Raw genomic sequence first — 14181 nt, 5'->3', positions numbered from 1 at the left:
CTGTGTGAGACAAGGGTTAAGAAATACCTTTGAGAGAGGACTCTGCATTTCCTTTTTCTTTATTTTATTTAGATTAGTTTCTTTTATCTTACTCCATCATGACAATGCTTCAATAATCTCTTCTTAGTATTTCTGTGTGTGTAAAGGATTGCTCTGTGAGCTACAAATCAAGAAATTATATTTCACTGCCGCCACAAGATCACTAGGTGATCTTGCACATGCCCTGTCTACAATGTGGGCAGAATAACTGACCTACCATACAGATTATTATAAAACAATATATGCAAAGCAGCTGGAGTGGCTAAAAGCACTAAACAAATACAAAGTGTATTTCTTATCAGAAGCTAAGGATGACTTTTATAGTTGGATAGGCATGTTGCACAGATTATGACAGCAACTGCGTACAGGAAAAGATACACACCACGCAATATATAATGGGTGGTGAAATATATTTTGGTCCGAGGGCCACATTCCTTCTGAACAACGTTCTGGGGGCCATTTGCCAGAACGGAGCCAGAGCCAGGGGGGAAAGTGGGCAGTGCAATGAATGTGCATTTTGACATTGTACAGTGGTCTACTTTTTGAACGCACACCCACCCTTCTCTGTCCTCCATGCAGGGAAGCAAGGTGCACTCTTAAGAGTTCAAGAACATATTCCAGCCAGGAAAAAATATTCAAGGGTTGTGGGGCAAACCAGGAAGCCAGGGCAGGAAAGTCCTGAAGGCCAGTTGGAGAGGCATGGAGAGCTCCTTTTGGCACTTAGGCCTGAGATTCCCCACCTCTGGTATACAATATTGTCAGTTTGCATTTCTTAGTGCAGAAAGTATTGATCTGACGTCTAGAGATCTTTCCTATTGTACTTAATTCAAGAGGGTTCTGGAAGCTGTTCTGTGTGAAAGAAGCAAGCAGAAGATTCATAATGTTTGGGTTATTCCTTCAGAGAAGCTGGGCACAGCTGACTTAAACTGGTTCTGCTATCTCTTCAGTCAAGGTCATGCTGACTGTAAGGCCAGAAAGAGCCTGGTTTCATTTTTGCTTTCTATCTCACTTCCTTCTGGTGTGGTGTTATGTATATAGTACACTTAGTGTTAAGGTTTTAGACTTATTATAAGTTATTATAAGTATTGTGAGAGCTGGACCATAAAGAAGGCTGATCGCTGAAGAATGGGTGCTTTTGAATTATGGTGTTGGAGGAGACTCTTGAGAGTCCCATGGACTGCAAGAAGATCAAACCTCTCAATTCTTAAGGAAATCAGCCCTGAGTGCTCACTGGAAGGACAGATCGTGAAGCTGAGACTCCAATACTCTGGCCACCTCATGAGAAGAGAAGACTCCCTGGAAAAGACCCTGATGTTGGGAAAGATGGAGGGCACAAGGAGAAGGGGACGACAGAGGACGAGATGGTTGGACAGTGTTCTCGAAGCTACCAGCATGAGTTTGACCAAACTGCGGGAGGCAGTGGAAGACAGGAGTGGCTGGCATGCTCTGGTCCATGGGGTCACGAAGAGTCGGACACGACTAAACGACTAAACAATTGTAAGTTTAACTTAAGTCTGCTGCAACTAGATTTCTTATGGACGGTTCTAATCCTGAATGTATTGGATTTGTGACCTTAATGCTCATTTGCCTCCAGTAGCAGTAAAAGCTCTGCTGGATTAAATATAATTGCCTCTGGTCTATTTATTGGGGATCCTGCAATGTATTTAAGTTTTTACTCTGCTAACTATACATTGGAAACTGCTCTGGATCAATATTGAGTGGAGTTCCATGACAAATATGAACAGTAAGAGTCTCTGAGAGGGAAGAGTCTCTGCATGTTGTCGGTCACCAGAGAGTAGCTTCCGGCCAGCTCCCTTGCTTTAGGAGTCACTAGGGCAGATACGCTGCGTTCTGTGGATTTCATTTGAGGACGATTGCTTTCATAATACTCAAAATCCAATTATACATATTTTCAAAGTCAGCAACATCTACATGATACGGGCTTTCACAAAAAGTAGAGCAGTAAGCAATGAATCTTGTGTAATAAAGAAAATGTCCCGGTATTTACCATTCCAAAATATTGTGAATAAAACGAATATTTCAATAAACGTGTTTGCTGTCTACCAAGCATTATTTTATAGCAAGTTAATCTGGATAAAATGGCAGTGTTCCATATTCTACTGTACCATTCTGATACTAAGAGGGAAGCTCTTCACATACAGTTTGCTGCTATACGTACCATATTTTTTCGTGTATAAGACTATGTTTTTTACTGGAAAATTAAGTTTAAAATTGTGGGTCGTCTTATACATGGGTAGGGCCTAGGGATGACGTGGGATTGGTTGATACTGCGAGCCAGAGATGGTCTGCAGCGTATTATTGATGCAGGGGTGGTGTTGATTTGGTGTTGCTGCGGCAATTGGGCGGTCAATAGGCTGTTTTGACGGTGTGGGAACATAGGAGTGTGTGAGCGTCGGCCAGGCGGGTGAGTGAATTTTGGCAAGCCCCCCTAAGGAAAGCTCAACAACTCTGCGCAATCTTCCACTTTCTTAATTTTTAGTCCCCCAAAATAGGGGGCGTCTTATACATGGGGGCGTGTTATACACAGAAAAGTACGGTATTTTAGCAGTCAGAAGTAGGCTCACAACAATTTCAAGATCAATTTCATTAGTCAAGTCCTTTACATAACGTAACACTATTCTGGGATCATTGTTGGCATACGTCTGTCTTGAGAGTCAGTTTTCCTTCTGGTAAGCTTTTGAATCCCTGTATGGAACTATTTCCTTCTGTGTCCACCAACTTAGGAGAGAAACAATTCAGTGAATGCTACCAATTTCATTGCCTAATAATGCGACAGAACATTAGGAAACCCCTCGTCTCCTTTTGTTACAGTATCTTTTTATATATTGATGTCCCCTCTTAACTACTGCACTTCCAGCAGTGAATGAGATCGTTACGACACAAAATAAACACGAACTTCTTGCTAGCCTGTTACTTTGCTAGCCTGTTACTTTGTTTAATTCTGCATATTTGGAAAAATAACCAGTGGTTAATCAAAAGGAAAATGCAGCGGAGGCTATTGAACGGTACTCTGACCCCGCAGTCCGATGGTCCCTGATGTATTCATGTCCAGAGACCTGACAAAACATCTGTGGGAAGGCTAAGAATGAAAGCAAGCTGTGGCTTTTTCACGGGGCTCTATTGTCCTTCTGGAGCTGAATGGCTGTTACTGCTGCAAGGGCACTTCCGCTTTCTATGTCCCTGTTCACAATGGGTCCCCAGCATCAACAATGTCTACTCTCAGTTCCATAGGCATGGGAGCAGATGTTGTAGCCTTCCTTTATGTCACTTGACATTAGAGAGCTATGTTGCTATCCTGCAGCTTGTACAGGGAAGCAGCCCTTCCACTCCAAAGGGGATGTATTTGTCAAAAGTTATCAAAGGAATAATCAAACAGAGCGCATCTGAGTCCAAAATAACAGATTCAACTATTGGAAGCCGATAATTAGACCAAGCTTAAGTTTAATGAGTTAATTAAAGCTGCTTGTCTCTGTCACCAGCGTGAATCGATAAAGAAGACGTATAAAAGCCCAGTCACAGTGCTGGTTGTTTTAATCTCCTGAAATTGGTTCCTCGGTTGATGCGTTTCACTGCCAGTTTTGAGAACAATGCAAATCATCACTCTTTCCCAATATAAAATCAGAGCACCATTGTTCATTGCTGATTAGCTCTATGTTACTAAGGGTGTATGGGGCGTTAGGGGAGGGGTAGTAGCTCTGGTGGGGGACACATCATGCTCCTTCTAGGGCAGGGGTCTGCAACCCGTGACTCCGGAGCCGCATGTGGCTCTTTTACACCTTTGCCGCAGCTCCGGGGCGGATACTAGCAAGGGGAGGAGGCGCATTGTGCGCCCTGACACTCCCCACTGTGGCAGGCGCTGTACTGGCTGTGACGTCGCATGGGGGCGGTGCATGCGTTAGTCATGCACCGTCCCGACATCACCTTCCCGCCCGCCCGCTACATTGTAAGGGGCATGTACGCTGGTCACTGCATTGAAAGGGGGCATGTACGCTGGTCACTGTTTTGAAGGGGAGTGAAGAACACACACACAAAAAGGTAACTTGTTAATTTAACGTTTATTTCTATGAGGAGGAGTAATTCTGAGGGGTCAAACAAAGAAATAATAAAAAAAAGTGACAAAAAAGTTATTTTTATAATGACGAAGTTTTGCGGCTCCTAGTTTTTTTTCCTTCGGAAACGGGTCCAAGTGGCTCTTTTTGTCTTAAAGGTTGCAGACCCCTGTTCTAGGGTCTGTCCACCCTTGGTCCCCACCCTGAACTCAGCTCTCTCCCAGAAGCTGTCAGCATGCAACAGCGGCCACACCCTGGGAAACAGCTTCAACTGGCCAGCTAAACCAGGTGAGGATGGCCGACGGGTCTCAAACCCTTAGTGTGTTAGGGACTTCCCCTGCATACAAAGAGAGGCTCCAGAGGATTGAGTGGACAAGACCAATAGGGGGTCCAGTGGTCAAGAAGGCAACTGCCTGTGTTGCAGAGGGAAGTGAGCGGCAGATGGGGCTCATCAATCTGGGAAGGTAGCCCATCTAGGAGAAGGAAAACTCTGATGGTAAACCTCCACTGCCTTGTGGGGTAACTTCAGGAGAAGAAAAATCTAAGGAGTAAACGCTACACAAATCCAGAGTGGAGTCCCTAAGACGGTTGGGTGGCACCTTGTATGCCTCCTTCTGGCAACTCCTGCAGCCAAGCTGGTGCCCAAAGTGCTGTTCTGCTTTCCTTTGGACCTCATACACAAGACCAAGAGTGGGTTCTTGTTTTCCTGGGCAGCCCAGGACGTCCATACACACTGCCCGGACTTGCATCCTGGGGAGGTCACTTTGGTGCTGCTAACACAGTGGTTTGACCTCACCCCTGGAGGCACACTCCATTGTCTCTCGAGACAGACGGATGCCAACAGCAACTAAGGCAGTTCCATGCACAAATAGGAGCAAGCTCTTCCTAGAGTCTCACTACACCAGTAGATGCTACGTTGTGCCAATATGGGAACCTTTCTGGTTCAAATAATCCCTCAGCCTGCGACCTGCCTTACAGGCCTTTTCCACCCGGCCTGGGAGGGTGGGGCCCTGACTGACTGCAGCTACATAGGATGAGGCTGCTGTACAGACACTTAGACTGGGGTATTGTTTGGGGGGGGGTTGTGGTGGTGGTGGAATTTGTTGCTGTTATTGATATTATTTTTTTGTATCTTTATTTTAGACCTTATGATTTATGTGGAAATGGTGCAATTTCATTGCGTACTTTTTGACTTATGTTTATTGTTTATGACTACTTCTGTTGTGTGGGTTTTTTCATGTTGTAAGCTGCCTTGAGCATGGTTTGAACTATGGAAAGGCAGCATACAAACAAGTGTTGAAATGTAGAATTTAAGGTCTGCAGGGCAAAAGGCTGCCTGTGTTTTTCTTATGAATCAGTAAGTACTAGATCAAACAAAGGTCTGTATAGTAAAAGCTATGGTTTTCCCAGTAGTGATGTAAGGCAGTGAAAGCTGGACCATAAAGAAAGCTGATCGCCGAAGAATGGATGCTTTTGAATTCTGGTCTGGAGGAGACTCTTGAGAGTCCCATGGACTGCAAGAAGATCAAACCTCTCCATTCTGAAGGAAATCAGCCCTGAGTGCTCACTGGAAGGACAGATCCTGAAGCTGAGACTCCAATACTTTGGCCACCTCATGAGAAGAGAAGACTCCCTGGAAAAGACCCTGAAGTTGGGAAAGATGGAGGGCACAAGGAGAAGGGGACGACAGAGGACGAGATGGTTGGATAGTGTTCTCGAAGCTACCAACATGAGTTTGACTAAACTGTGGGAGGCAGTGGAAGACAGAAGTGCCTGGCATGTTCTGGTCCAGAGGGTCACGAAGAGTCGGACACGACTAAACGACTAAATAACAACAACAAGTACTAAATCAGGCTTCCTCAACCTCGGCCCTCCAGATGTTTTGAGACTATATTTCCCAGAATCCCTGACCACTGGTCCTGCTAGCTAGGGATCATGGGAGTTGTAGGCCAAAAACATCTGGAGGGCCAAGGTTGAGGAAGTCTGTACTAGATGCATGGATGATGCTGTATAAAACCACAATGTCAAGCTCATGTTGACTATTGCATGGCATCTCTCCATTCTTGCTCTATCCTTCCCCCATTCAAAGTCTCTCTCACCACACCATTCTTCTCACTTTCGACATGGATCCTTTTCGGAGAATGGGGTGGCATCATAACTAAAGCAGAACCTTGTAATGTTCATTAACATGCACAATTCATTCTGCCGCTTTTGAACTCGAGTCCTGCTAGTTATGGAATGTTCATTTTTTTGGTTTATTCCCCTTGTTGTTTTTATTCAATATAAGCTTAAAAAATTCCTTAAGAGGTAAAGAAAGCTAGCCCTTGCTTGTCTTTGTTACCTGTGGTTGAAATGTTCATCCTCATCTAATATATCTCCTAAGTGTGCCCTTGCATATAAATTACATATTTTGGCAGAGATGCTGATGTAAAAAGGATTACTACAATAGATTGAAAAATAAAACAGATTTATCTCAATTCATCAGCGGGAGGAGTTTAGTCCTCAGTATGGATGGCATGCCAGGCTGTCAGATACTAGAGGTGAAAGACGGTTTAAATAAGAGAAAGTGTAGCTCATGCAATGTAATAATGGCCAATGTATCTCGTGTTGCTAGCAATACAGGCAAATAATTGGCTGGTTAGTTCAGATCAATATGAGAAATTCATCTCTGCCCAAATACAATACCTCTTTTTGGCCCCTCTTCCTCTCTTCGAATTGCTAAGTAAGAATGCTGCAAGGAGAGAAAAGCTGCAACTCCACTGTCAAGATCTAATCTCTCCCAGCAACCCTGAGTCCCTGTGGCTCCTTTCATAGCCCACAATCAGCAGTTCCACTGACCTCTGTCTTGCCTTGATTAATTTATCGGCTGTCATCCAGTCCATTACCACTGCCATGCACTGATTTAGTACTCTTCTAGTCTTCTTGGAAATGGATGGGAAAAAGAGTTGGAAGCTATCCACATATTGGTGGCACTGCACTCCGTACCTCAAGACGAGCTCCTCTAGTGGTGTCATGAAGATATTAAACAGCATGGGGAACAAGATAGACCCCTGTGGGACATCACAGGTCAATGGCCTAGGTGTAGAACAGTAGACTCCCAGCACCGCTTTCTTGGAGTCCCCTTGCAGGAATGACCAGAACCAGTGTAAAATAGTGCCCCTCATCTTACCCAGGTTTCCCCAAAGAATACCATGGTTGGTGGCATGAACAGCTGCAGAGAGATCCAGCAGAACCAACAGGGACACACTACCCGACTCTAGTTTCTGGTGTCGGTCACCCTCCAAGGCTGATTCTGTACCATAATCAGGCTTGAAGTTAGAAGTGGATCCAGATACCTTATACAGAAGGACTCTCTGGAGGTGAGTCACAAAACTGTGCCCTTGAGCGCCTTGATCAAGAGTGGAATGTTGGAGAGGGCTTGGACATTGTCTAATATGGTAGGAATCAGAGGTGGCTTTTTTCAATAAAGGTCTTAAACAGCTTCCTGAAGGCTCACTGTGGTATCTAAGGAGGTTCTTTCCTTAACCACCATCATAGACCTTTTCTGGTTGTTTCAAGCACTCAAGAATGGCAAGTGCTAAACATGATTTGCTTCACTTGTTCAAGAATCCAACTGAAAGATGCACCAAAACAACAAAGTGGGCAATCACCCAACTTACATAACTGATTCTATTCTAACTGTAGCATCAAAGAGAACAGATCTGAGTAATTTTATCCACAGTGCCCAGCAAACTGGTCACAGCAGGCAACTCAACGACCTTTCTTCCTGTCCCAAAGTAAAATGCAGTATTGTACAGTGGTTCCCAACCTCACCTTATGGATGATAATGGCTGAGGGACTTTGTGGATAACTTGATGATTTTTATACTTAGATGCGCAACTGTAATGCACTGTACTAGATGATGCATGATTTTAACTGTATTTTTACAGACCTGTTATGAACCACCTGAATCATCACCATTGTTTTATCTGCATGCCACCATTCCAGAGTTAAAACCATGCTCAGGGCAGCTTACAACATGGAAAGATTTCCATAATTACAAATGAAAGTGGTCATAAACTATAAATAAACCATTTCAAATGGTACACAACCAAACTGAACAATTTCCACATAAATAATAATATATAAAAAGAAAAATATTAAACATTAAAATCAATAACAGCAGCAAAGACCCCTAAACTAGTGGTTCTCAACCTGTGGGTCCCCAGATGTGGTTGGACTGCAACTCCCATCATCCCTGACTACTGGTCATGTTGGCTAGGAATGATGGGAGTTGTAGTCCAACAACATCTGGGGACCCACAGGTTGAGAACCCCAACCCAAGAGTCTGTTAGGCAACCTCAGTTTTCATAGCTGGAGTCAGTCAGGGCCCTGCCCTCCTATCCCAGGCAGAAAAAACGGCCAGCAAGGCAAGGAGGAGGTCTTACAACCAAGATGGTCTCTGGCTTCTTCAGCAGCCTCAGCTTTTGTAGCTGGAGTCAGTCACAGCCCTGTTCTCCCAGGCCAGGTAGAAAGAGGCTAGCAAGGTAGGGAGCATGTCCCCCACGACTGATAGCCAAGATGACTGAAGCTCATGAACCACTGGTGATCCATAGACCAGTTTGGGAACCCCTGATGTAGTAGATCACTTAGTTCCTTCAGCTCTGCTGCACATCTCCATGAGGCTACAATGGTGGTAGACAAGTAAGTTTCCTTTGTCCCAGTTACTACTACAGCATAGGTCCTACCAAGAACTTTAGCTTGTGCTCCATCAGATCTGCCATGAGTCATTAGAATATAAATCTGTCATGTGAATTATATTCTTATTTGCTATGGGCTGTGAATTTTCATTTCAGCCTTTGTGTTCTCTGCTCTGAGATCCTCAGATGAAGGGCAGCCCATAAACATTTAAAATAAATAAATACTGACATTGCTCAGGAGTCTAAATTCCCAAGATGTTGATGCTACAAAAGACAGTAGCAGTGTATATTAAAAAAATATTATTATTACTCACATTTAAGGTATTCTCTCCATATATTTATAACAGTATCAAGCTTCATCATCGCCATCTCTTTCAAAGTTCTCTTGGTACCTTGAGATAGCATTCTCTCCTCAAAATAACTAGCGGCATTTATGACCGTTATCACCCTCGTAAACGTCTGAACTAAACACTTTCTCGGCAGCAGATATTAACATAGAACACAAGTTCATTAGCAGTCAATAAAACACTTGTTAGTACGTATAGATGGGAAATCTTCCCAGAAATAATAGCTGTGTTGACATATCTTCCCTCAGTCTCTAAAGTAATGTTAGTATTTATAAATAAAACATACTCCAAGTCTGACTTTTAACAGACTCACAGAAGTAAGTCCTATTGAATTCAGTAAGGCCCAGGTAACTGCAGCCTCCGTTATTAATACTAATAAGCTGGGAGCGTTTGCCAAAGCAAACAATAATATTAATACAGGTTCTTCTAGGCTATAAAGCTCTGTTAAGGCCTAAGGTCTTCTCAGTCATATATAGCAGCATCAGCATCCATTCTCTTCATCTTTAAAATGATGTTTAATGAAGAATAAAGCTACCAGTGGCTATTAGTCATGACTGCTCTGCTTCCACTGTGGGATGCATTTGGCCTCTGAATATTGGTTGCTAGGACCCAAAGGGGAGGGTCCTGTTGTACTCAGATTCTGTTTGCAGGTTTCTTGTGGGCTTCTGGTCAGCCACTGCAAGAAAAGGATGCTATTTGGCCCAGAAATGGAAACAAGAAGAAATGCCTACGATTGAAGAATGGAGATCGAAATTAATGGATTACGCGGAACTGGACAGATTGACAGGGAGGATTCGCAACCGACGAGACCAAAGATTCACTGAGGACTGGAGTAAATTTATAGAATATATTAAAAATATTTGTGATAATGATATAACGTTTGTAAGTTTTCAAGAAGCTCTGTAAGAAGGTTTGGTAGAAATATTGTTTAAACAACATGGTAAGATAAGATATATATAGTGCAATATAAATTAAGAAATGTGAAGATTTGTGATAACTACAGAAAATTATCAGACATGTTGATGGAAGTCTAAAAGAAAAAAAGATGTGTGATGAGTTTTTGATGTTTAATGACGTTATAAATTTGTTTTTATTGGAAAATTAATAAAAATCATATAAAAAAAAGAAAAGAAAAGGATGGGCTTTTGGACTGATCCAACAGAGCTGTTCTTCTCTTCTTACGACATTAATATTTTGCAAGTGAGAAGCTCTCTGAAAAGATAATGTTAATAGTGCTAATAACTGTTATTAGTAGATGCAGTCAATAAAGTGCTGTTTGTGCTTAGAATTATTATTAATGTTCAGGTTTACAAAGAAGATCTTCCCAAAGGCTGAGCAGTATTCATATCCTTTTTTAAAAAAGCTTGAATATCAGCCCCTTTGAGATTTATAGCACAAAAAGTATTCCCAGAGAGTAGTTGGTGTCAGCAGACAACAGACATTTTTATACAGTCTGCCATTTTGACTAATGTACCCATTTGTGCCAGCAGCTTTCCTTAAAACGATGCAGCTTTGTGTATTAATTTCAGCAGTATATTCATTTTTATGCTCGTTTCCCTAATACATGCATTTTTGTAAACATAGCTTGTTTGGCGAACCGCATCACAAAATTCACATAAGTGCAAATTTGGAGGGATGAGTGTGTTCCAGTTCTCATATTGTTTCCGAAAGTGCCAACTGGATAGTCCTGGTTTCAAATGAGACCTAGATCAAATTTCTTTCCCATCCCTACTTGCAATAAAGGGTAGGTTTTTTGTTTTTGTTTTGCATTGATGTGTTGGTTTTGGCATGGCTGGTGTGTGAGTGCAGTGGGTATTGGTGACGTGTTCGAGTCACTGTGTGGTTGTGGTGTCCTGGACTGGTTGGACGCAGAGAAATGGTGGGAGGAACCAGCTGGGGAAGCCGCAGGGGAAGAAGGCTCAGAGCCACAATGAGTGGTCAGAGGGAGAAGAGGGAGAAGAATGGGAGGAGTCAGAAGCTGGTGATGTAACAGGTCTTAGTGAGCTGGGAGAGCCTGTGGCAGAGAGAAGCCCAGAATCAGAGGCAGAAGCTGAAGCAAGAGAGGAGGGAGGGCAAGAGGCAGAGATGAGTCCATCTAGTGAAGAGGCACAGGTGTGTCCCTATCCTGCTGCAACAAGCTCCCCCCCTCCTTGTCTCCCAGAACCAGGAGAAGCATGAAAAGTGTGAAGGAGAAGTCAGTTTCGCATAGACACAGTTTCATATTGCTTGGGAAAACCCTGGAGAGGAGGAGAATTGGGCAGCTGTGGAGAAGTGGGGACCTTCAGTCTCAGTAACTGTTTCATGAGGACAAGACCTACCAGAGATTAGCTGCTGCGCTCATTCGGCCTGACACTCCTGTGCAGATCCTGTTTTTGCTAACAAAGAGTTAACTTCACTTGCTTGGTGTGATTTACAGCTGGCTCACTCCTGTCAGAGGTGATGCTGCTGACACATACCTTTTTTAAATGATGTTGCCCAGGGGTGTGGGTGCCTCATCATTGGGGAATAAGGCTATCAATGGTTACTAGCCATGATGGCTCTGCTCTGCCACCACAGTTATGGGCAGTATGCTTCTGTATAGAAACTGCAGGAGCGGCAAGCACTCTTGCGCTCGGGTCCTGCTTAATGAAGTAGATGGCCATTGGCCTGACTGAGCCGGTTTGTCTGAAGTTCTTATGTTTCACAAGCTTTTGGTTCCACTTAAAAGTCTCTTTAAGTCTCGTCCCTGAACAGAAACAATTATTTGAGGATCTGAGACACTTTACTGAGAGTGCCCAACAGCGCCAGCCCTAGATGTCTTGCTGCTGTAGGGAGAATGCCACCATGCCCCTTCCCACCCCATCATTGCAACTGTAACCACGATGCAACAGCAATGGTGAGGGCAATGGGGCTGTGTTGGCAGTGCGGGTGCAGCCCTGGAGGGGCTGGCAGCTGCATGGTGGGCAAGGAGGCGAGGAGCAGGGGATGGATTCACCACCTGAAGTAAATGGCTTCACCTCGCCTAATACATGGGCTTCCCTAGTGCCCAAACAGGTAGGATGTCATCTGTCAAACTGATAGTGTTGTAAAATACAGCTACTAGCTCACACTTGTGTGCATGAAAGGGTTAACCTGAGCCCTGAACTCAAGTTGCCAGAGTGGGTCTCAGCTGCCCCTGCTTCCCTGCCTTCTCTGTCTGCTTCTTTTCTTGCTTCCTGGAACAAGAAAGGAGCCATGTGGCTTGGGCTCTCAACTCTGCAAATGCTGCAAGTGAACCGAATCTCTCCAAATTAGGAGGTTTTATAGCCTGCACTTTTGCTACTCAAAATATTGTATAGTCCTTTTGTAAGGAAACAAAGTTCTTTTCTTTTTAACTCATCTTGAACCTTTTTATCTTAACTTTACTGCCAGCAGATGGAGACTTGTTTGCTGTAACGTCTGGAAATTCTGTGAGTAAAATATCCACTTTTATTTTGGCAAAGCTGTGTCTGTGATTTATTCTAGCCTAAGTATTTTTGTGGGGAACATTTGTTTAAAGGTAGATGAGGGCAGATGTAAAACTAGCAAAGTTTTAATGTGCTTGGAGGAATCACCATTGTGCTTAACTCTGCTATGAGAAAGTAAGAGATCTGTCTTCCACACCTCTTTCTCCAACAGATAGACCAGCCTACCCAAAGTTATATGCTGGAATGTTACTTTTCTAAACGTTTCTGAATTTGCTGAGCACTCTTTGAGGTTTACATTTATTTATCTGCCTTGCACATCAGAACATAACACACTGGGTACTTCAGAAAGGCAATATTGAAAGAAATAGCACCTCAGACTGTCAAAAGGTGAAAGGAAAATAGCATTCGAAACCTTGTGGTGGTGCTGCTGTTTTGCTTATTTTAAGGATGTTAAATGAATTTCTTTTAAAAAGGGCTCCCACTGGCTGTTTTTAAAGGGAGATCCAGGTTACCCACAGACAGTTAAGAAAGGTTTCTTGGGGATCGGGGAACAGGGTGTGTGAATCAGCATGGCTCCTTCTAAATCTCACTGGTGCTGTTCCTTCTATCATTTTAAAACAGGTTACCTCTTAAAAAGGAGAGAGAGACACTCGTATTGAAAAGAGATATTCATACTGACAAGGTCTGAGCATAGTTACTTCCAGTCAAGCAATGAAACCTGGGCAAAGATTTGTAGTGATGAAATATTATCCATGGGAATAAAATTGTTTGCAATACTTTTCTTCTGTCAAATACTAAATGATATTAGGCACTCTGTGAGGACAACAGTCATGTTTATTTCCAGCTGATGTATTCACTTACAAAGGAATTACATGTTATGTCACAAAACTCTCATTTCTTCATGTAAACAGTGTTTGGGGAAAAAAAAGTGGTTTGGAAGTTGGGACCCAATTAAACAAAACCAAAGAGGAATGGATTCTTCAAGTAAAAAAAAAAAATTCCAGAAGGGTAGCTCTGCGTGAGTCTTTTTGCAACAAAGAGTCTTGTTGTGGCACCTTTAAGATTAAAAAGACTAAAATTTATTGAGGCATAAGATTTTGTGGAAGTGGGCTGTAGATTATGAAAGCTTATGCCACAATAAATTTGTTTTTCTTTTAGGTGTCACAGACTCTGTTGCTTTTCTTTAGCTTTTTAAAAAAGAGTTCTGTATTATGATAATAATCCATAACTTAAAAAAACCCAAACAAAAACTTACACAGAAAGCAGATTTAAATTGACTTCAAAAAAACGTTGCACTTTCCCCATTCGAGGCAAAGGACAGCTCAGCGTAGAAGTTAAGTGGAGGGATGTACACCATTTGGAGTGAGCCCTGCATAAAATGGCCAGGTTGACTATTTTATGATATAGAAAAGTGATCTCTACAAAATGGCATCAGTTCAGCCATCTTTCTCACAATGTAAATATTGGTTCCCGTTATCCCTAATCAGAGGGTTTAGGAAGAAGTTAAGGCTGAACATTGTGAGGCTGGACGGTTGAGAATTGCACAAACTTTTCATCAGCACATAACAATTGTTTCAAAATTGGTCCTTATGAGGTAAATATTGGCTCCCAGAGAAGATGT

This window comes from Podarcis muralis, chromosome 17, assembly GCF_964188315.1.
Source record: "Podarcis muralis chromosome 17, rPodMur119.hap1.1, whole genome shotgun sequence".
Classification (NCBI taxonomy): Eukaryota; Metazoa; Chordata; class Lepidosauria; order Squamata; family Lacertidae; genus Podarcis; species Podarcis muralis.
The sequence above is the reverse complement of the archived record's forward strand: the minus strand, read 5'-3'. Positions refer to the sequence as shown.